Source organism: Narcine bancroftii, chromosome 12 (assembly GCF_036971445.1).
Source record: "Narcine bancroftii isolate sNarBan1 chromosome 12, sNarBan1.hap1, whole genome shotgun sequence".
Lineage (NCBI taxonomy): Eukaryota > Metazoa > Chordata > Chondrichthyes > Torpediniformes > Narcinidae > Narcine > Narcine bancroftii.
This window is the reverse complement of record NC_091480.1, coordinates 98274754-98299120: the sequence shown is the minus strand read 5'-3', so window position 1 is coordinate 98299120 and position 24367 is coordinate 98274754. Positions and strand designations below refer to the sequence as shown.

The 24367-nt window shown below is 42.2% G+C and overlaps 2 long non-coding RNA genes across 2 annotated transcripts in view; one reads left to right on the top strand and one right to left on the bottom strand.

Annotated features, from left to right (window-relative positions):
* LOC138747387 (uncharacterized) overlaps positions 1-11029 on the top strand; it is a 34580-nt gene extending 23551 nt beyond the window's left edge. The window contains exon 3 of the long non-coding RNA XR_011347467.1: positions 10903-11029. This is a non-coding gene — a long non-coding RNA (uncharacterized lncRNA). The remainder of the gene's footprint in view (positions 1-10902) is intronic.
* LOC138747388 (uncharacterized) overlaps positions 1-14947 on the bottom strand; it is a 35171-nt gene extending 20224 nt beyond the window's left edge. Inside the window, exons 1-2 of the long non-coding RNA XR_011347468.1 lie at positions 14859-14947; positions 8042-8104 (exon numbers count right to left, since the gene is read on the bottom strand). This is a non-coding gene — a long non-coding RNA (uncharacterized lncRNA). The remainder of the gene's footprint in view (positions 1-8041; positions 8105-14858) is intronic.
* Between the last annotated feature and the right edge of the window lie 9420 nt (positions 14948-24367).

Sequence of the window (24367 nt, the reverse complement as noted above, 5' to 3'; positions counted from 1 at the left end):
GATGGTTTGGGCCTGGGCCCTTCTTCATATACATGCAAAATGTTGGTGACCCTATGGATACAGATTCTTCTGAGTTTCTCCATCACTTTTGTGTATTGCACGCGACCCAAGCCTCTGCAGAATTTCTTGTTCAACTCGTTTCACAGACATGAACAGTCTGCTAGAATAGGGAGGAGGAGAGTGATGTGAGATTCTGAGCAAGAGGGCTTACCTGCAATGTGCTTTCAGGTGGTCATGGTTCAGGATCGGCTACATGCTGCAATCCTAGCTGCGGGAGCTGATTTGGCAGATTGTTTTGCCTCTGACTGTGAAGGTGATCACGGTTCCCATTTTCATCGCCTTGGCTTCATTCCAGGCTCGCCCTGAGTATTTCAGCAATGTGTTATTGTATAAGGCAAACCAGTTCATTGAAGAAATGATGGAGGTTGTTGCTTGATAAGAGGTGAACTGCTCTTCTCTGAGGGTTTGCCAGCATTGTGAGCTGACAAGTGCCACGTAATTCAATTAGTTGCTCTCCTTTGTGTACTGAATTGTTCAATGCCACAAATATCAGAGATACAGGGAAAAGCTTTGTTTTGTGTGCCATCCAAGCAAGGGTGCCCATACTGAAATGCAGCAGGTAGTGTACAAACAGAACAGTTGTAATGCATGCAAGTTGAGAATCTGCGTTGAGCAGCTTGAAAAATATTGATGCACTTTTGCCCCATCTTGTCCAGTAAATGTGCTGATGAAGCAAGATGTTTCATTCCCTCAACATTAGCAGGCATAGAGATCCCCACTGTACAAGACCCCTAGACTAGATTAAAAGATGCTTCTTTCTGGTGCCATTCTATTGTGCCTTCATATTTCAGGTGCTATGCCACACCTGTAGCTTGGCATACAGGACAATTCCCTCTGCACTTGGATTCTTATTGACAATAAACCAGAACACCCTGGCAATATCAAGCCACTCTCAATTTAAATGATCAGGCACATTTCATCAAACCTGCAGGGGCTGGAATCTTGAGCAAAGAATGAGCAAACGGCAGGATTCAGCGAGTCAGGCAGCATCCATGAAGTGAAAGGTTAGTGCCGTGCTATTACAATGCCAGGGACCCAGGTTAGAATCCGAATCTGTAAGGAGTTTGTACGTTCTCTCCATGACTGCATGGGTTTCCTCCAGATTCCTCCCAACTTTCAAAAACATATAGGGGTTGTAGGTTAATTGGTGCATTTGGGCGACACGGGCTCATGGGCCAGAAGGGCCTGTTACCATGCTGTATGTCTTATTAGAACCCACAAAAGTCCCATAAGAGTACATCAAAAGCAAGTGCCTAAACTGCTGACTCCCAAAGTCCATTCCATTCATTCCAAGACTAAATTAGGAGTGTGATGGAATTTTTCACCAACCACCTGGAAATGTGCACATCAGACAACAACTCATGGAAGCTCAACATCATTCCCACCAAGGAAACCCATATGAAAGGCATCCTCAGCTACTTCACTGGAAATGTAATTAATTGTTGGAAAGTACATTACAGCAAGGATGTGAGATTTAGATGGATTTATTTTTGTTAAGAACTGAAGGGATAAGGAAGAGGTAGAGATCTTTAAGACTTGCCAATGAATTGAGCATCATTAAGGCTATCCACTTTCACTGCTGAATATAAAAGCAACCTCCTGTAACATGACTTAGTACCGTCGTCTGCCCAGAACATCAACTAAAAGTGGTACTTATCTAAAACCATTAACATAAAATGTCAAATGTCAGGGGGTGATCCAGCAAACACAAAACCAGGCCATAAGAGATACAAGGGCAAAGGCTTACCAGATTTTAAAGAGCGCATCAAGGGTGACAAACAAGATAAAGAGGAGGGTAGATTAAAGGAAGCTTTGGAGTTTCAGTCCTTTCAGCTGAAAGCATGGTCACCATGAGTGGGAGATTTAAAATCAGAAATGCACTAAGAGATAGAGCAAATATATCTTGTTTGGTTATTGGAAGGAGGAGATGAGAGAAATATGGATTGGCAAAGCCGTGGAGGGATTTGAGAACAAGGATGAGAATGAAAAACGAGGCTTTACTGCGCCATTGTTGTTCTTTGTCTCCAAATGTCTAGAAAACTATAAAGAGGAGTGAGTCAGGCATTCGGTGATCCTTGTGAATTTAAAAACAGTTAAATTGTTTTATTGTGAATTTGTCTCTAAGGTTGAGAACTGATAATTGACAGGCTTGGTCAACTACTTTTAACCGGCTTAATTTTAGTGGCGGCTTGTAAAATAGTGCAAGAACAACAACCTGCATCTCAGCGTGATCAAAGCAAAGGAGATGATGTCAACTTCAGGGGGACAAATTTTGACAACTTTCCATTGCACATCAATGGAGAGAGTGAAGGGCACAGAGTTCCTTGGTGTGCATATAAAGGATGACCAATCCTGGACCCACCACTCCTCCTCACTACTCAGGAAGGCACGGCAGAGCCTACATTAGCCCCCATCTTGAGAACTTTTCACAGGAGAACAATAGCAAGTGTCCTGTCCGGCTATATCATTGTGTGGGTCAGTAGCTGCAAAGCATCGGACCGGGTGCCACTACATCAAAACGGCTGAGAAGATCACTGGCGTCTTCCCTTCTTCTAGTGCCAACATTCACCAGAAGCATTACTTAAATGGAGATCAAAGGATTATTGAAGCTCCACTCCATTCAGCACCCAGTATATTTAACCCACTAACATTAAGAAGGAGGTACAGGAGCATCAAAATCAGGAAATAGCTTTCTCCCACCAGCTGTGATTGATAAAAATGGTATGCTGTAACCAAGTAATCATCCCAAAATATTTATATCTATTTTTTTTAATTATATCTTTATTATGTACTGTGTATTCTCTGTGTATGTGTGTGGACTGTGGACTGAAGAAATGCTGTACAGTCAAATGATAATAAACTTGAGCATGAATTAATTCTGCACAGGAAGTATTCAGTGCAAGGGAAAGCTTCAGACAGCACCGTAGCTCTTGAAAGTTCAGCATTCTACCATGAGATAGTGTGTGAGGCTGCAGGCGAGAATAATGCTCCATCAGAGCTGAGCCTCTACAAAGGAAATTCAACAGAGACCTGGGATCACACAGGAGACTGCAGATGCTGGGATCTGAAGCGAAACACCTTCCACTGGGGGAACTCAGTGGGTCGAGAAGAAAAAATGCTTATGTTTTGAGCAGAATCCCTTGGAAGCTTCTCCTCCATACATTGGTTTCTCTTCTATATTTCCCCAGACTTGATAAAGAGCTTCAGCTCAAAACATCAACTATTTTTATTCTCCCATTGATGCTGCCCGACTTGCTGAGTTCCTGCACCAGATTGTGTTTAGCTAAGCACTGGGGATCTGAGGCTTTACCATAAATAAATACATAGGAAATCCACACAGACAAGGAACTGCAGCCTTTGAAGTCAAGGAACACTACTGAAAAGAGATGACTTTTCAATTTGCTTGTGGTTTTGTACCTGTTGTTGATAACTAATCAGTTGGATATTTTATTCTAACAGTGTATAACATTGAAGCAGTTTTTGATCCATCTGAAATGAGATAGCTGTTAATGTTAGGAGAAAAATGTGCTCGTCTTCACTGGCATAAATTGACTTTTAGTCCGTGATTCCACAAATTTAAAAGCTAAATATTAAATCCCCTAATGAAATGTATCCTGCCTCTCTTACCTCCTCTCAAACACAAGAATCCTCTGTGGGCGATAATGATAAAAGATTATTGTCCTTCGCGTTGCACAATGTACATATGGACCAAATTTCTTACCTGCTGCAGCCAAAAAGATACTTGTAAAAAAATTGTAATATTTAACCAAATGAATTGTTGAGAGATAGCAACTATTCCTGAACATGGTTGTGGCACCCGTATGTCTTTCCTGATGGCAGCAGCAAGAACAGAGCAAGCCCTGTGTGGCGTGGATCCTTGATAATTGCTGCTGCTCTCTGATGGTAGGGTTCCCTGTAGATGTTCTTGATGGTGAGGAGAGTTTTATCTGTGACGTACTGTGCTGCGTCCACTAGCTTTTGCAGGGCTTTCTGCTCAGAGGTATCTCATGATGGCTCAGAGATACCAGACCATGAGGAGCCAGTTGGCACATGTTCCACTGTAGATCTGTAGAAATTTGCCATGGTTTCTGATGACAAACCAAACTTCCGCAAACTCCTCATGAAGTAGAGGTACTGACATGCTTTCTTCACAATGACATTAGTGTGATGAGTCCTGGAAAGGTCCTTAGAGATAGTGATTCCTGGGAATTTAAATGGGTTCACCCTCACCAACCCAATGATCATTGCATTGTACACCTCTATTTCCTTTCCTGAAGTCCACAATCAGCTCCTTGGTCTTAGTGACATTGAGTGAGAGGTTGTTATTAGTACACCATATTGCCAAGTTTTCATTCTCCCTCCTGTATGCTGACTCATTGCCCCTATTTATACAGATCACTAGGGTGGTAGCAAGGGGAGATTCAAGAGTCTGATAGCTGTTGGAAAGAAACTGGTTCTTGAAACTAGTATTGCTGGTCTTCAGGTAGCAATGAGAAGAGGTTGTAACCAGGCTGGTGGTGTTGGCCATCTTCTTCAGACTCCTGTAATAGATGGGATGGTCGGAGCCTGGCTCTGCTTGCTACCTTCTGCTGATCCATGTAATGATGATGATTGGCTGCTGTGTTGCCAATAGCTGCCTGCGGTTTATCTGGTGTGGATTAACCAGCTGCCAATAGCTGCCTGCGGTTTATCTGGTGTGGATTAACCAGATGCCAATAGCTGCCTGCGGTTTATCTGGTGTGGATTAACCAGCTGCCAATAGCTGCCTGCGGTTTATCTGGTGTGGATTAACCAGCTGCCAATAGCTGCCTGCGGTTTATCTGGTGTGGATTAACCAGCTGCCAATAGCTGCCTGCGGTTTATCTGGTGTGGATTAACCAGCTGCCAATAGCTGCCTGCGGTTTATCTGGTGTGGATTAACCAGCTGCCAATAGCTGCCTGCGGTTTATCTGGTGTGGATTAACCAGCTGCCAATAGCTGCCTGCGGTTTATCTGGTGTGGATTAACCAGCTGCCAATAGCTGCCTGCGGTTTATCTGGTGTGGATTAACCAGCAGCAGGTGATTGCTTTTGGGGGTTTGGATGGATTCTGGCGTTGGCTGGCTGTGAATTCCCTGATCTGGATTAACCGGCTGCTGGTGGTGGAGAGCTGTGGTTTTGATGGCTGGTGCTAGTGATAACTGCAGGATGAAGGGTGGGATGGTGCAGCTAAACGGCTGATAAGAATTTCTGGTCCATCAGTAGTTGCTCTTTCAATTAGGTAGAGAGTGTCAGTGGTATCCCAGAAGAAAGTGGGTTTAAGAGCCCCTCTAGAAAGTTGAGGTTATTAAAGTATGTCAGCTGATGCTACATGGCATCGCCCTGTCGAGACACTGTTTTTCATCTGATAAAATAAATCAAAGCCTCGTCGGGTCTCTCCGGAGGAGGTAAAAACATCCCATTTCATACTTTGCATAATGTGAGAAATCATACAAAGTAGATGCAGGAAAATCCATTCCAGCCTGCAACACCAATCATGGCTGATCATGTGGTCTCAGTACCCAATCCCTGCTTTCTCTCCATAATGTTTGATCCCTTTAGCTAATAGGAGCACATCCACCCCTTTTGAAGATATAGAATGAACTAGTCTCCACAGCTTTCTGTGGTAGGGAGTTCCACAAATTCACAATTCTCCAAGTGAAGACGTTTCTCCTTAATTGCTAAATGACCTAAATGGCTTCCCCCAGTAACCATGTAGCCCCTTGTTTAGGACTTCCCCAACATTGGGAATATTCTCCCTGCATCTAACCTGTCGGTCCTGTAATAAATTGGTGTTTCAATGAGATCCCCTCTGATTCTTCAAAATTCCAGTGAGTACAACCCTGTACACTTCCATCTATAATGTTTGGGACAAATACACATGTTTTCCTTTATTTGCCCTTGATATCCACAGTTTTAAATTTGGAATCAAACAATTAACAATTTAAAGAGCACATTCCAGATTTTATTAAAGGGTATTGGTGTACATTTTGGTTTGACCCTGTAGATATTACAGCACTTTTTATACATAGTCCCTTCATTCCCCTAAATCCTTTCTGGTAGAGGTCCTCTTATACTGCTATTGAGAAGGGAGTTTCAGGATTTAGATCTAGTGAAAATGAAGATGACAATGGGAATAATATTTCCAGGTCAGGGTAGTGGGTTGTCTGAAGGAGAACCTGCCAGTTGTGATGTTTCATTAGGCCTGCTGCCATTGTCCTTGGTTACAGAGGTCACAATGTGGAAAGGTGAACAGTGGTTTTCAAACTGCCCCCCAAACTCACATTCAGCTGTAAGTAATCCCTATGTGAGTGGGGAAATATTTTGCTTGAGAAAAATTGTCATTGGCCCATTTCCTTTGGAGTTCTGAAACCGTGCACATAGCGAATCAATTAGGTGTGATTAAAAATAGTGGTTTTTCAAACCTTTTCTTTTGACTCACAATCCACCTTAAGCAATCCCTTACTAATCACAGAGCACTTATGGCACAGGGAAGACTTAAAGTGGAATGTGAGTCGAGAGGGGCAGTTTGAAAACCTCTGCTCTAGATCAATGGTCTTCAACCTTTTCTCATCCCCACACCACCTATAACAAACCCACCAGTAAGAGGTGGGGGAGAGAGTGGGAGTGGACTGCTGAGATCACTGTTGCGATTTTTGTTTTAGAAATTTTCATGTTTTTTTTAAATCATCAAATTTAATTACTTTCCCCAACTCCCTGTAGAAAGACGCGGTAGTATTTACATCCCCTATCAGCCAAGTGTCTAATTTTGTTATTCTGGAAATCTGATAGGGGTCCTTCTATTACACAATGGATTAGGGATATCAGTTTCTTTATTAAACTGGAGAAAATCAAATCCACATTAAGAGAATTCAAAATCCACACCAGAAGAAAATTCCCCAAATGGCAACCCTTCAAAAAACATACAGGGGTTGTAGGTTAATTAAGTGTAATTGGGTGGCACGGTGCATGTGGGCCAAAAGGTCCCGTTACCATGCTGTATGTCTAAATTTTTTTTAAATTAATTTATGCATTTTTTTCCCTCCAAATTACGAGTGCTTATGGATAGAAGATTAACCGTGAGATGGTTGTACCAGTACCATCGGTAATATACTGTCAGCAAAGGTGCCATGGTGGTCATGCAGTGGGGGGTCCAGGGTGTTTCTGAGGGTGCATGTAAATGTTTGTATATGTGATGAAAATAGTTCATCTGTTGATTATACCGTGTACATCTGTTTAACGTGTACAAAGTTGTTTTTGATGCTCATAAATACATTTTGAAATGTATTTCTTTGACATATTACTTGTTGATTATATTAGTAATATTTCTCTTTGCCACAGCAATAACAAGCTTGTGGACCACGAGCCGTCTATGCACCACGAGGTTGAGAAATACTCCCTGGATGGTACAATTGTAATGTGTCTCTGGTGAAAAAACTAAACATTCATGGTGCTAAATGAGGTATCAATCAATGAGGCAACTTCGTGCTGAATGATAGATGGGTTTCTTCAGCCAGGTGGAGAATGCCAATACACTAGAACCTCTGGATGAAGTAAAAGCTTTGGAGAGTCAGGGGATTATTAATTCACCAGAACATACCCAACCTGTAGCCTCCATGCTGATTCGGTAGTATTTTTGGATCACTGTTGACCCTTAGAAGGTAAGTGAGGGACACGCTTTTGAAAGTCAAGGGAAGGAAGTTGAAACCAGAAGCATCAAAATAAGGAACTGCCAGGCAGGAAAATAGTTTCTTCCCATAGGCTGTGAGGTTGATGAGGTATATTTATTTTATATTACATCTGTATGTATATATATATGATTATCATGTGCTGTGTATTGTGTATGTGTGTGCACCATGGCCCAGAGAGATGCTGTTTCATCTGGTTGTACATATACAGTCAGATAATAAGACACTTGAACTCCTCTGTCTGAGATGCTATTCTCACTTTTACAGAGTACTTACCAGTCCATGTCCTAATGTTATTTCCATCTTGCTGCATCATTGGTGAAAATCTTCATTTCCATTCTGAAATTGGAACAACATTGATGAAACAGATGAAAATGATCAATACTAAGACACTGCCGAATGATACTCCAGAGGCCAAGGTATTTGGTTTTAAGCAACTTGCAAGGTTCAAGATATGATCAAGCAATGAAGTATTTTCCTTGGTGCCCAGTTACCATGGCTCCCGATGCCACACCAGATCCAATGTTACTTTGCCATTCTGAGCTGTCATTCCCTTACCTCTGACTTTTCATGCTTTGGTACATGTTTGGACCAATGGTGTGAAGAAGACACAAGCTGAGTGGCCCCAGTGAAATCCAGCTAAACATTAATGGACGGTTTGGTGAGTTCACTGGATGGGTATCTGGGAAAAGTTTCCTTAAAAACCAATAGCCATGAGAGGTTGCAGACTCCAAGGAAGCACAGGACTGGCATGGGCACCAGAAAACAGGGAGATCACCCTCATCTGAGAAGAAGAAGCAGAAGTCCCACAAGACAGTGACCATGCTGGTGGACCAGTGAGGCTGAGGAACACACAGGTAGCAGGCTGTTGGTGATTCGAGCAGAGGAACCCATGCAGACTAGGGGCTGCTGGAGACTGCAGACAAGGGACTCACATCCGGCAGCTGGAGATTGGCTCGAGACTGGCTGATGGGTATTTGGGACCGAGTTCCGAGAGGGTGCCAAGGAGGTTAAAGGGTTGCCAATCCTGTCGGAGGTTCAGATCTGGAGCTCGGGTTGCCGAAGGTTTGGACTGGACTTTGTATAGCTGCAGAGGCTGTGTGAACACAGGAGGTGAATCCATGGACACTTGGTGACTCTGAGGGGGAGCTCCCTTTTCTTCTCTTTCTCTGACGATAAGAGACACTTCAGGCAATTTCTGCTGATGGCGAATCTGTCTGCCTTACAGCAGAGAAAAAGCAATTCTGTGTACTAGGACACTGTTTTTATTACATGACAGTACATTGAATCTTGAATCTTAAAAGACTGGAAGAAGCACATTGTGGGCATTTTGATGTGGGATATTCCTGTACATAAATAGTGTAGTGAAAAAGAGTAGCTTTGTAGATTTAAGGCACAAACCCTTGAGAGTCAATACCATGATAACAAAATTTGTAAATTGAATGTTTGTAAATGGAGGAATTATTATAAGTGCTGCTTGACAGCACCTGTCAATGAGACTTTCCATCACTTTGCCCATGATTGAGAGGAGACTGGGCAGTAATTAGACAGATTGGATTTGTTAACAGGAGATGATTGGAGAAGTTTCCACATTGTTGGGGAGGTGCCAATGTTACAGCTGTGGAGGAATTTAGAGCTGAAATCTTCAGTATTTTAGCTAAGAGTTTGTCGGATCCCATAATCCTTGCTCTATCTGGTGCTCGTAGCTATTTCTTGAGATCATGTGGAGTGATTCAAATTAATCAAGGGTGTGTCTCTGAGTTGGTGGGGACTGCAAAGGAGTGCTGCAATGAGTATGGCAATATATCTTTTAAATTACTGGATAATCATGTAGAGGCTTAGACCACAAAGTTGAAGTTATGAACTTGAATCTCACATGGCAACTAGGGAATTTAAATTCAACTAAATCTGAAACTTAAAAAGTTGCCATTAAACATGGATTGTTTTAATAAAAAACCCTGACAACTATTAATATCTTTCAATCAAGGAAGAAAATCTGCCATGCTTTGTTGAGATGGCCCACATAATCAATCACTGAGTTCCGAGGTCATCAGTAAATCCTGCCCTTGCCCTTGATGTTCTCATCATTGAATGAGTAAATCGAGAAACCTAAATCATCATTTGGTATTCCTGGCTGGCATGGATCCTTGCCTTTGGCACTAGTGTAACATCATTTCGCATGCGCATGGATTTGAAGCCTGCTCCCATTGTTGGCTGTTTGGCTAAATATACAGCCAAATAATTCAAAAGTACGAGAAATGATCAACCTCATAGGAACCAAAGATATATAATCAACGTTTCAGGCCTGAGCCTTTGTCAAGGGATGAGCAAAGCACAGGCAGGTGCCTGAATTAAAAAGTGAGGAGAGGAGGAAAGAAGGGGCAGGGGAGGAATACATGCTAACAGGCAAGAGGTCATGAGTGGATATGGGTGGGAAGGCAGAAGAGAAAAAACTTGAGAAGTGATGAGGGGGGCGATGGCTCTCTGAATGGAGAGGGGAGGGCAGCTGGAGGAAAGATAGAAAAAGAGAGAGAGAGTGAGACAGGGGAGGAGCCGAATGGAAACTGGAGAAGTCGTTGTTGATACCATCTGGTTCTAGAGTTCCAAGATGGAATATTGGATGCTGTTTCTCCAATTTGCAGGTGCCCTCGGTTTGGCAATGCATGAGGCCATAGACAGACATGGGGTGTGAATTGAAAAGATTGGCCACTGGCAGGTCTCTGTAATTGCAGTGGACAAAGGGAAGGTACTCAGCAAACTGATCCAGTCTGTGTCTAGTCTCTTCGATGTAGAGGATACCAAAACAGGAGCAGCAAATGCACTAGACGACCCCTGCAGATTCACGTGAAGTGTTGCTTCACTTGGAAGGACTGTTTGGAGCCCAAAATGGTAGTGAAACGATGATATATATTTTGCTTCCTATGGACAGTGAGTGATGTGCTGAGTTTCCCCAACATATTTGTGTATTAAACTGCAATCACTGCATCTCCAGACTTTCTTGTTTTACTATATTTCAGGTCAATATCTCCTATAAGAAGTCTTTAAAAATATTAGCAACCTGCAATTAATATTATCTCTACTTATCTCTCAGTAGATGCCAGCGTGACTTATTTCAGCATTTTCTTTTATTATTGCAGATAAACCACATCCATGGATTTTTTTTCTTTTGAGATTTTATTCAGAAATGTGGTTACTGTTTAATGGAAACCCACCAACTAACTCCACGGGCTTAACTCCTCGGTCAGGAACAACACCAAGACAAGAGAAAGGTACAGTGACCTGATGTTTCAATTGTCAGACCAATTATGCTGCGAACAAGACTGTCTGTCCAGAGTTGTCACCTGAAATCCCTCCATGGAATTAGGGGGACAATTAATGAAATGATATTGGCTTCCTTGGAACAATCCATGGGAAGTGAAGCAGAGTCAATGTTTCAGGTCAAAGATCTTGAGTCAGAACTGGGAAGGAGATAAAAGAATCTTGTTAATTTCCTCAGAGAATGGCAGAGGAGATTGTCTTTGGTCATGTGAATCCAGGGTGACCATGATGTCAAGTTGTAAACAAGATGATTTGGACAATGAGTGAATAGGAGTAGTTGGAGAGTGAGAACATAGACAAAATAAAATAGGAGTTGTGAAGTGCAGAGCAGGAAGACATGCCTGGCATGTCAGGCTGAACAAGTTCTCCACTTTCAGAAAGGAAAAGAGACAATGAAGCAAAGGAGCTGAGTTAATATCACAAATCAATGATTGGCACAGACAGAGAAATGAAGTTACCTTAAGTTGTCAAATTCAGAATTGAATCCAAGAAGCTACAATGTGCCCAGACATATGGAAAGCCACAGACCAATACTGTACAAAGTGAGGGGAGGAAAGTTTAGGGGAGACATCAGGGGTAAGTATTTTACACTGAGAGTTAAGGGTGCTTGATGGTGGTGGAGGCTGGAACAATAGGGGCATTTAAGAGACTCTTCGACAGGCACATGGATGAAAGAAAAATAGAGGGTTATGAGGTAGAGAGGATTTAGTTTTTTGGGTAGGTATACATGGATTGGCACAGCATCGTGGGCCAAAGACTCTGTTCTGTGCAGTAGTGTACTATGTTCAATAGGTCAGAGTGTGAGTGAGATGGAGAGTTAATGGGGCAGATGATGGGAAGCTCAAGGGATGCTTGTGGACTGAATGCAGCTGCTCTGGAAAGTGGTCACACAATCTGCATTTGGTTTCTCCAATGTAGAGGAGACTACTTTGTGAATACCGAATGCTTCTCTAGATCGGAAGAGCAAATGAATCACTGCTTCATCTGGATAGACGATATGGTTCTTTGGATGGTGGGAAGGAAAGAATTGTTGCATTGACTACAGTTGCAAGTGTAAGTCCTGTAAAAAAGGTGGTGGTTGATCAGAAGAACAGACCAGGGCATCATGAAGGGAAGTGTCCTTGCAAAGCGCTGAAAGTTGAATGTGTGGAATATCCCTAGATCTCACAGGAGCATTAAAAATAATTAGGTATGTGTTTTATTATAATTTTCATGAGGATTTTTATATTCCTTCAGGAGGGAATTTAATCTTTTTGGACATGAGTTGAATGCTCATTCTCCTATTTATCTGCCAGAAATGTCTCTGGACAGATAACCGTGGGCACCTACATGTTGGGGGTGAGATTGAGATGGGTAGCTCTGCAGGTGCCCCAGGGTAATGTTTGCGCCCAGCCAAAATGCAGAGCATCCCTTTTACTGAAGTAGAGGCTTAACATTTGAAGCCTGTTCTGAAATCATTCAGTGTGCAATGCCGGTTTGATGACGAATGCTTCAGCCAGCACTCTCTTCTGTCAGTGCAGCCCAACACCCTCCTTCCTCTATTTGAATGATCAAATAATTACAGGTTAATGGCCAATGTCATTCTTACAGTTGCAATCTAGCTGATACGGTTGATTTTCCAAATTGCAAAATTCTGCAGGGACTGACACGACAAGTGCTGATGTGCTTTTATTGATCTTGAGGCTTCTACACAAACCAGTTGTCTAAGAAAGAAAAAATACACATGTTGTAAATCCTAAATAAAGCAGGAAATTCTGGAAACATGGAGATATACCATTTATACTCATGTAATTATTGAGTTTTATGGACCAATTTTTTGGGTCAAATTTTGGAGAGTTGACTCTTACACGGGACAAACTTTTGACTGTGGTAAGTACTTGCATTATTCAAGGTATTGGGAGCTCAGATGGCTGGGTAAATCTTCATTCAGGGCATCGAGAGCTCAGATGTGTGGGCGGCCAGGGCAAGAGTTCATAGTCGGGACGTCAGGAGCTCCAGTGGGCAGCAGCCGAGGAAAGAATCCGTGGTCGGGACTTTTACATGGCATTGTTGATTACATGAGTATATATGGTAGTTCCTACTCCCACTGCACCCTTTACTGTGTGGCCAACTCCATCCGTAATCTATAAATTAACAGATGACACCACCATCGTAGGCAATGAATCAGAATAGAAGAAGGCAGATAGAGGGATTCATGGCTTGGTGCCAGGACAACAATCTCTCTCTCAAAGTCACTAAGTTCAGGAGCTGGTCATAGACTTCAGGGGAGAGGTGGTGCTCACTCCCTGGCCTGCATTAAGGTGGAGAGAGTAGACAGCTTTAAGTCCCTAAGAATAAACAGCTCCAGCAACGAGTCCTTGCCTAACCATGCTAATGCAATGGCCAAGCAGGTACACTGGTCCCTCGACTTCCTCTGAGGTTTTAGGAAATTGCGCCTGTGAACTGCATCTCTCAACAAGTTCTGCAGATGCATCACTGTGTGGTGCAGACACTGCTCCACCACAAATAGAAGAAACTGTGGAGCATGGAGAATGTAGCTCAGACCATCTCACAACACCACCCCCTTCTCCATCAACTCCAACTCTATTTATTCCTGCTTTGGTAAAAGGATCATCCCATCCCATCCAAACTCTCTACCCCCTCCTCCATCAGGAGAATTTAAAAGATCGCACACCACTAGATTACTCTTCAATTTCTCCCCATTATCAGTCTCTGAAATGAACCTTGCTCTAGTAAATCATGTTACCTTTGCTCTGTTCTAATTGATCCCTCTCTGCAACTCTCTAAATTTCCACTCGACATGATTTTATGGAGCTGGATGCTCACAAAATTAACTTTTCCATTGTACCTTAGTAGATGTGACAATAAACCTGGAATTGAACTTGGCAATTGAAACAATGAGCAATTCAGGCAGTGTTTGTGGAACGATAAATGATCTACAATCCAGAACCAAAATGTCGGCTCTTTCACTTTTCAGAGATGCTGCCTGAACGTTCCTGATATCACAAGATATCGGAGCAGAAGTAGGCCAATCAGCCCATCGAGTCCCCTCTAACATTCTTTCAGGAGCTGATCCATCCTCCCATTCAGTGCCGCTCCCTGTATCCATTGGTGCCCCGACTTTTCCTTTTTACTTCAGTTGTTCTAGGAGGTGGATTCACCAGTCAGCCTTCTTTCCAGGAGTGAGCTTGGGATCAAACAGTGTAGGACATGTTGTTAAAGGACAACAGGAGGAGGAGGACGGAAAAGTATTTTGGCCGCAAGCCACATTCAGCTTGAATGTTCCCCAACCTAAATCATGTTTCATTAAGGAGAACATTGCTAAACTCTGATAACTGTGGCAGCCACACCTTGCAGCTCAGTTCAAGGACAAAAGTCAAATGTCAGTGGCAGTGCAGGGTGCCTGAGCTATAGGTGAATGGCACAGGAGGATGAAGGGATTGCATAGATGGAGACTGGATCAGGTGACTACAGTCTTTCAGTTACGTATCTCTATCTTTGCCATATAAAGTAAACTGTATGACCGTTGAGTTTCTCCAACATTGTGTTTTTACTTGTTTAAGGTTTATAGTTGTTTCAAAAATAAGTCATCTTGCCATTTCACCCATCAACTTTCAAGGAGACAATAAATTATCACATGCAATCTAATTATCTTTGTGAGCCAAACTCCCAAATATGTATTGAATTAATCAGTACTACTTGCTTTGTGAAATTTGAGCCACTTTGCTGTATTTTTTTATGATTAAGATGTTAATGGCCATGCCTGACCTCTTACCATTTGATGTGCGTTCCAAGCTGTCCTTCGTCCACTCCATTTGAGAAATGTGGCTTCATTCCTTTGAAATAGTAATGACAGGATTTGGAACCACATATTTTTCTTTGGCAGTGAAGAATCACCGAATGTTTACAAAACATTATCACCGCATCTGTTGACGGCATACTTTAGCCCAAAGCAGTTTCATGTTCAAGTTCAAGTTCAATATCATCTGACTGTTCACAAAGAATCCTATGAAACAGCGTACACACAGTGCGCATGCATGCACACACAAAATAACATACATATATAGGTATAAATATAATTTTAAATGAATACATATCAATATTTTGGAATAATTAACTTAGTTACAGGATACCGTTCATCAATCTCACAGCCTGCAGAAGAAGCTGTTTCCCAGCCTGGCTGTCCTGATTTTGATGCTCCTGCACTCCCTTCTGATGGTCATGGATTTTGTGATGTAAATGGCAGTTGCATTCCCATTGGAAGAACAACATTTAATCTTCTGACTGGGAACCTGTCAACTGGAAGGTATTAACTTTGACTTCTCTGGTTTCCGTTAAACGCTTCTTCTCCCATCGCCTTTCCCCCAACTTGCTCGCTCTCTGTCTCTCTTTCTTTCTCCTCTCTCCTTCTCTCTCTTCTCTCTCCCCCTCTCTCTCTCCTCTCTTTCCTCTCTCTCTCTTTCTCTCTCTCTCTCTTTCTCTCTCTCTCTCTCTCTCTCTCTCTCTCTCTCCCCCCCTCCCCTTTTCCCTCTGTCTCCTTTCACAGAGCCGAAATCATTTCTCACCTCTCTTCTTATCACATCTAATTAACACCATTTGTTGGCCTGGACTCCCCTCCAGTTTTGTCTTTATTCTGATGCCTTCTTGTTCTTATTCCTTGAAAAAGGACTCAGATTTGAAATGTTGGTGATATATCTCTACCTCCTTTGGACACTGTGAGACTGGCTGACTTCCTCCAGCATTTCTGTGTGTTTTTACTACAATCACGGCATATGCAGAGTTTCATGTTTCACTACATTCCCATATACAAGACAAGAAGCAAAAAGATTAATGGATCACATTGTGTGTATCCAACAGAAGTTGGTGTAAAATTGGGAATTTTCTCAATCTTGAGTGAGAGCTGAAGACATTATTATTTGAAAGCAACTTTGCTGGGATTTCTTTTGATCTGCCAGATTTAACAAGCTCATTGTCACTTCTGGAATAGATGATACAGAAAACCAAAAATGGTGCCTGTGAATAGAACTGTAGAAGAAATCTGTTGCTAAAATGTGTTACTGAGCCACAGTGAGATAAGCAGAACTCAAAACAGTACCATTATTGTAAAAAAGAGAAGGCCCTGCTAAGGGAAGACATTGCAAATTGTGTGGAAAACTCTTATTGCTTTTTGCAACCTTATTTATCCTCAAATTCAGAACAAGGAACAAGGGATGAGGCCATTGCAGAGCTCAGAAGCAATTCTGATAATCCTTAGTGAAACACAAAAGCTGCAGATCCTGCAATCTTGAGTGGACAAGAACTACTGGAGGAACCCAGCAGGTCAGACAGCCTCCATGGGTAGAAGTGGTCAGTCAACAGTTCGGGTCTAATCAAGACTAAGATAAACTAGGTACCTAATGCACTAAAGTGATGGAGGAACTCAGCAGGCCATGCAGTACACCTAGGAGGCAAAGGTATATAACAAATGTTTTGGGCCTGGTCTCCATCAAGGTATGAGTAAAAAGCAGGCCTGAATAAGAGATGTGGGAGGAGGATAAAAGGGCAGGGGGAGGAACACCTGCCAGCAGGCAAGAGGTGGATATGGGTGGGAGAGAAGAAAATAAAAAAATCTGAGAAGTGATAGGAGGAAGGGGTAGCTCTCTGAATGGAGAGAGAAGGGGTGGCAAGCTTAGGGAGACAGGGGATGGGGGTGGGGGGTGTATGAGAGAGAGCTAATAGAAACTAGAGAAGTCAATGTTAATGCCCTCTGGTTGGAGAATGCCAAGGCCGAATATTAGGTGTTGTTCCTCCCCATTCCCCTTCTTTCTTCCTCCCCCTACCTTTTTATTTTGGTACCTGCCTGATTTTTGCTCATACAAAGGGCTGAAGCCCAAAACATTGGTTATATACCCTTGCTTCCTATGTATGGTCAGACCTGCTAAGTTTCTCCAGTTCTTGGGATGCTCTTTGACCACCTGAGTTCCTCCAACAATTCTTGGACAGATCTGATCATTCTCAGTTTGTTCTTGACAACACTTGTCTGGACATTCAGGCATAAGTAGAAGTGATAGGTTGAACTTGGAAATTACAGAACTGATAGATTCGGGTGAACTTCTTCTTAATGTCACTTTATTTAAACTCCAAGATACATCCTTGCAACAGTTCTGGATATATTTTCCTTTATTGTAGATTTCATGTATCCTGTGCCTACACCCACAACCAACCAGCTAAGTTCGAAGAAGATGTTGCAAAACATGCTAGATATATGAGCAGCAAAAAACTCAATCCCCCAACATAATGAGTGAGATCTAAACTGCAAGAACACAAATGTCGTTCTATCATTATGTTCGACAGCAGTTCCATCACAAGAATGGAAATATATATATTCTGAAAACTGCATCCTCTCGTAATGATGAAGATCTGCTGTAAGATTTGCACAAATTTCTCGATAAATCCTCCTTAAAGCTTGCGCTACATGGTCATCTAATTGCCCTCTCAGAGCCACGAAGCTCACAACATGAACATTGTTCATGCTGACCCTCAACCAACCATGAGAACCTATAGGATAGTATAGCACAGGAAGAGGCCCTTCGGCCCATGTGTCTGTGCTGAACACAATGTCCAAGTCAAACTGAAAATCTTGTACCTTATAGATACTGTATCTCTGGCCAGAAAGCCTCACATCAGTGTATGGAGACTATTGGAAAGGATACTTAAGGATAGGATTTATACACATTTGGAAAGTCATGGTCAAATTAGGGACAATAAGGATGACTTTGGGAGGGGAAAAGTCTTACCTATTTAAATTTTTTTAATTATTAATTAAAAAAAAAATTAGACATACATCGCAGAAACAGGCCCTTCCACCCAAGAACCCTAACCCTAATTACACCCAATTGACCTGCAACCCCGGTACGTTTGTAAGGGTGGGAGGAAACTAGAGCACCCGGAGGAAACCCACATAGACACAGGGAGAATGTACAAACTCCTTACAGACTGCACCGGATGGTCACTAACTGTTAATTTGTGTGTGATTTTTTTTGGAGGCATGATGAGGGTGCAGAGATGGACATTGTATAAAGGGACATTAGAACATCAATCAGTGCAGGTCTACATTCACTAGCAATGAATCTTGGAAGTTTGCAATCTACTTAGGTTTCACTCATCACAAAATCACAGCTTACTGGCCGTGTGCCGATGATGAGGTGGAGAGATTCTGAGAACACTAAAGAAAGTCATCTGTACAACAGCTTATGCCGAAGGCAAATTGTGGAAGCAAAGACTTTTATCACTTTTTGCAAAACTACACAGCAACATTGCATTTGATGAAAGGAATGCTGCCAGCAACATTTATTTCTGTGGGCATGTATTCCAGAGATACTTCCTGTGATAGATGATCAACATCTATATGACCGTGACAAAGCCAAAAATGAAACATGAAAGTTAATGCAGAAAAGTACATATAATACAGTTCTACATCATTATTGCCCATGGGCACAACAACCATTTTTAAAAAATGACCTTTTAATGATACAACACAGTAAATGGTCCTTCCATCCCATGAAACTTGCACCCAATCAACCTACTAACCCCAAACGTCTTGAAGAGTGGGAGAAACCCCACATGGAGATGGGGAGAGCATGCAGGCTTCTTACAGACAGTGTCAGATTCAAGTCAGGGTTTACTGGTAATGTAATTGCTCTGTGCTACCCATATAAACAGACAAGCAGCTCTCCACATGACACACTGCTATGGGAAGTGACATCATGAAAAGATTCATCATTACATTGCTAGCAAAAACAAAAGACTGAAGGCTTAAGAGTGTGAAGTCACTCACCTACATGTTTAAAGGCATTTTCTCCCCACAGCCATCAGGTTCTTGAATGAACTCCACATCTTCCTTTTTATTGTAATCCCATAATCAGTAAATTGTGCTCTTTACATGACCACCTGAATTTAAATTTTAAATTGTATTTACAGCACGGCCATTTAAACCTGTGCCGCCAATTTACACCCAAATTAATCTCCAGCCTCACATGTTTTTGGATGATGGGAGAAAACCAGAGCACCTGGAGGAGCCCATGCAGACACGGGGAGAATGTATGAACTCCTTGCATACTGTGCTGGATTTGAACCCAGGTCACTGGCGCAGTAACAGCGCCACTACATGTGCCAGCCTGAATGGTAGAGATAACCCATTAGTCTGCTCACGGAAGAACCCTTCTCACTGTATCCGATAATTTGGAACAAAAAAATGTAAACTAAACCTGAAACAAGATCATTCCAGACACATCATTCTGAATCAGCTGAATCCAAAATAGAGAAGCTCAAGGTTACAGAAGAAGCTCTGCTGTCCGTTCATGCCACAGACAATGCGCTCACAGCCTCAAACCTCAAATCTTCATCCAGGACACAGCTGGAAATCTCTCTCAAATCTAAACAACTTTATTATAAAGGAATACAAGACTGAAATAAAAATATAAAGTCGAGATAACCAAAATATTTTTGTGATATTACATTGTCTATTGTAGGGACATGAATTTAAAGACACTGTAGATTAGATAATGGGTGCATTATTTCCTGTCACCAGTGAAAAGCAGTTTAACTCAGGTTAGGTTGTACTAGTAATTATTTCCAGCAGTAAACATGCCCATTGGGGAAAAGGCCCAGGATCTGCCCTGTACTGTTCATGTTCTTCTGCATCAATCACATTCTTAATGCCTTCACAAATCGCCACCACATGTTTTCTCCCTCGCCAATATAAATTGAAGCTTTTAGGTGCAACCTATGACCCTAATTAAGTACTCACAGTACCACAGGAAGCACATCATGGTTCGTTATATTTGTGTTTAGTGGGATAAGGCGTTGACATCGGGAGACTGGACTAAGCAGCTTGATGACTCAGTCAGCTTTCAAGGTCTGCAGAGTGTGCTTAATTCAACAGGGTGCTTTTTTTCCCCCCAGAATTTATCTGTTGAAAAGTTATTCAGTGTGTGCTTTGTTGGTGCTTATGACAGCACATGTGAAGCAACCTTTCTAGAGGAATGGAAAGATCTACAGTAATGCCAGCAGCTGCCATACCTGTGTCAATTGTCTCCGCACACTAATGAATGTTTGTTGTCCTAATTCTGGACTCATTTCAACAGTGATGGTGTGTTCAAAATCATTGTGGAAATAAGAATGTTATACAAACCAAAAATTATAATATTTACAGTAAAATTAGACATCCAGTTCCTTTCCTATTTTACTAGTTATGTGGATTTCAAAGCCCAAATACTCTAGAAAGATGTCCTACTTAAGTCTGATGTCCCGTGCTCCTGATTCACAAAATACACCATAGAAGCAGAAGTAGGCCAATTGGCCCATTGAGTCTGCCCTGCCAATCCACTATGAGCTGATCCATCCCCTCACTCAGCCCCACTCCCCGGTCTTCTACTCTGATTGATCATATACCAGTCAATCTCTGTCTTAAATACACCCAACAATCTCATTTCCACAGTCTCACGACGCTCCAAGTTCCACTGTCTCACGACGCTCTGGCTAGAGAAATTTTTCCCCATCTCTGTTTTAAATTGATGGGCCCATTTCAGAATGCTGCCCAATGAAGGAGCTGTGTAGAATGGTTGGCTGCAAGGAACAGGTAATTGTGCTGCCAAAGAGGCCACAGTGGGAGATGATGGTGGCCTGGTGAGTTTGGGAGGGGGGGGGGTTGGTGTGAGTGAAGGAGGGGGGATCAACTATGACCTAAAGTGAGATGCCATGAAACTTATCGTTTGTATAAGTGGATATAAAATAGTTCAATGACCTAACTCTCTTTCATTTAAAATATTTTTATTGAGTTTAATTGAAAACATATACATAATAGGTTCCATAAGAACCAAATACAATATATATTCTCTGCTTCCTAGCCTGCTTCTGGCAGGGGGAGTCCCTGAGATGGTACTGTGCAAGGTCAAGAACAACAATGGTCTGGGCTCTTTCTGAATGTCATCACTCTGACCTCCACTGCCCCATTCCTTGCCGCACTTTTGTGACTTATTCATGACAATAAATTCTGATTCTCAGAGGATTAGATCAGGTGAACACAGAGGCTCTTTTGCCCAGAGTAGGGGAATCAGTAACTGGAGAACATGGATAAAAGGTGAAGGGGAAAGTTTTAACAGAAACCTGAGGAGTAATTTTTTTTTACACAGAGGTTGGTGGGTGTATGGTACAAGGTTCCAGGGGAGGTGGTTGAGGTAGGTCCTTTAGCAATGTTTAAGTAAAATAATGGATAGATGTGTTTAGAGGGATATGGACCAAACCCAGGCAGGCAGGACTAGAGTGGGATATTTTGGTCAGCATGGGCAAGATGGGCCAAAGGGCCTGTTTCCATACTATATGACTCTGTGACTCCTCTCCTGATTTTCTGTTCCACCTCTCCTCACCCTCCCCTTTCAGTAGCATTGGCAGTTCTTCAAACTCTGGGCATGAAGAATCCCAGCAATGGCGTCTTTCAAGATTTTTGTAAGAAGTTGTAGTTTATGTGAAGCTAAGAATTAACTTCTTACAATTCATAGGCCAGTGCCACAGTATTCAACCAAATAAACTGAATCAGGGAAATCAAGGAAAATTATGGCACAAGAGACCATTTAGCCCATTGTATTTGTGGTGGTGGAATAGAGCCACACAACCTAACCCCACTACCCAGCATGGTCTTATGCCAGTAGTTCATGAGTCTTAAAGCATACACCCAAACACTGTTTAAATGGAACGAGGGCTTCTTTCTCCACCAATCTGTTGGTGACTTCAGAATTCCAGCATCATCTGGGTCATAGACACTTTAGCATTCCTCCCCCATAATCTTCCTCCCAACTAATCTGAATCTGTAGTGTTTCCAGCAATGTCAGAAAAATTTAACATAAGTTAACATAATTACTCACCTTGTGGTTGTCCACCACTGCACGCCTTAAGTTCCTGTGCATGTTAGTTCCGGGGCTTTTATGTGGAGCAACATGGCCCGCGTCATCAGGTAGACGTCGGATTCATGAGGTGAGTTTTGCGGTCCGATTTAGACTGCAGGAATTAACTAAAAATTCCTGTACTTTCCTTTTTATTCTGCCTGTGTTATGGCAAATTTTGTTGATTGTGCCGTTACACGCCCACAGTCTAAAAACCCTAATTGTCTCTGGTTCGCAGAACCCTCCAAGGGAAATGTCTTTTCTGGTTAGCCCACTGAAGCCACTCGTATTTTTTATACCTCAATCAATTCACCGACCCATTCAGGGCTAAATCATGAATAACCGTCAGTTCATCATGAGAGACAAATATTGGTCATGACATAGAGGAAGCTTGTTTGTTTTCCTAATCATATTGTTAAATCTTATTTTTATTTACATCAGAGAACTAGATAAATATCTCTGGAAGATGGCTTGGCAGCCATTCTGAAAGTGGGTTTTATCTGTTTAACAGGCTGTTATCTGGGATAGAATGTGAACTCACCTGGTCTCATGTCAGCTGATGGCTTCACTCATCACAAGTGCTATTTCACAACAGTTGAGGAATGCTTACCACCCGTCTCGACCCTATGCATGTTTTCATTGCTCACCTTAAGTCTCCTTGGGCTGCTGTCACATCAACTCTCACTCAATTGCCAGGACCAGCATTGCAGTTTCATGAGGCAATTAAAAATGCCTTCCATCTGTAAATTCAACATCTGATGTAAATCCTAAGGGTATCAGCTCAGCAGTTGGTGCTGTAATGTGTTCATTACCGTGCCACTTACTGTAACACCTAGATTAGGAAATTCCAGCAGTAAAAATGAAAAAAAAGTAATGCAGGAAATTATTTGACAAATGTTTCTGGTTCATGAAAACAACTTCCACTTGAGTTATATGGTGTTTGTATTTTGCCTGACATTTAGCTTTTATGTTGATTTAATGCCATTCAGAAATGGCACCCTAATAATTGGCTGGCATTTGGACTTGATCACAAACTCCAAGGTGGATTTCCTGTGAAATAGAGAAAAACTTGATTGAGTCAACTGGTGGGTGAAGGATCAGTTTGGAACGTCACATTTGAGGAAAGATATGACCTTGGAAGTGACACAATTAAACTGAGAGGGTTAAAATGTGAAGGCAGGTTATACAAGCTCAGATCTTTTCCCTTGATTAAAGGTTCATTGGACTGGTGAAAATTTTACATAGATAACATTTTACAGTAGATAAAAATAACTTTCAATGAGGGAATAAGAATGGGAGGACAATTTTAAAGGCAGAGACATTTGGCATGTTTGTAGATAGTAGGAAACTTGCTTGCAAAAATGAGAGGAAACCAGGATTGTTCAGCCCCAAAGCCTTGTAACACTGATCATGTAAAAACACAGTGATGGAGAAACCCAGATGGTCAAACCGTATACTTTATCTTCCTCCTTCTTTTCTTCTTCTTTGGCTTGGCTTCGCAGACGAAGATTTATGGAGGGGTAATGTCCACGTCAGCTGCAGGCTCGTTTGTGGCTGACAAGTCCGATGCGGGACAGGCAGACACGGTTGCAGCGGTTGCAGGGGAAAATTGGTGGGTTGGAGTTGGGTGTTGGGTTTTTCCTCCTTTGTCTTTTGTCAGTGAGTTGGGCTCTGCGGTCTTCTTCAAAGGAGGTTGCTGCCCGCCGAACTGATGCACGGTTTGAGGCGAGATCAGCCCACTGGCGGTGGTCAATGTGGCAGGCACCAAGAGATTTCTTTAGGCAGTCCTTGTACCTCTTCTTTGGTGCACCTGTCACAGTGGCCAGTGGAGAGCTCGCCATATAACACGATCTTGGGAAGGCGATGGTCCTCCATTCTGGAGACGTGACCTACCCAGCGCAGTTGGATCTTCAGCAAAGATAAAGGTACATAACCAACATTTCAGGCTTGAGCCGGTTATCAAGATATGGAAAATGTCGGCAAGCATTTGACCTGCAGAGTTTCTCCAGCATTTTAGATTTCAGATTTATTGTCAGAGAACATACATGACATCACATACAACCCTGAGATTCATTTTTCATGTGGGCCAAGCAGAATTACCACTTTTTGTGTTGTGTTTTTACTTCAATCACGGTGTCTGCCGACTTTCGTGTTTTACTTCACTAATATGGACTGCTTCAACACCACAAGTCTGCACTATTGTAACACCACTTTTAGGTTGGTGTATAATTGTGAATATTTATTATCTATCTTTTGTACTGATTATTTCTTTTTAATTTAATTTAATGTATAGTATTGCAGTTGATTGTTTTTTAATGAAGTACCTGCTCAACTCCAACGAGAATCTTGGGTGCAATATATATAA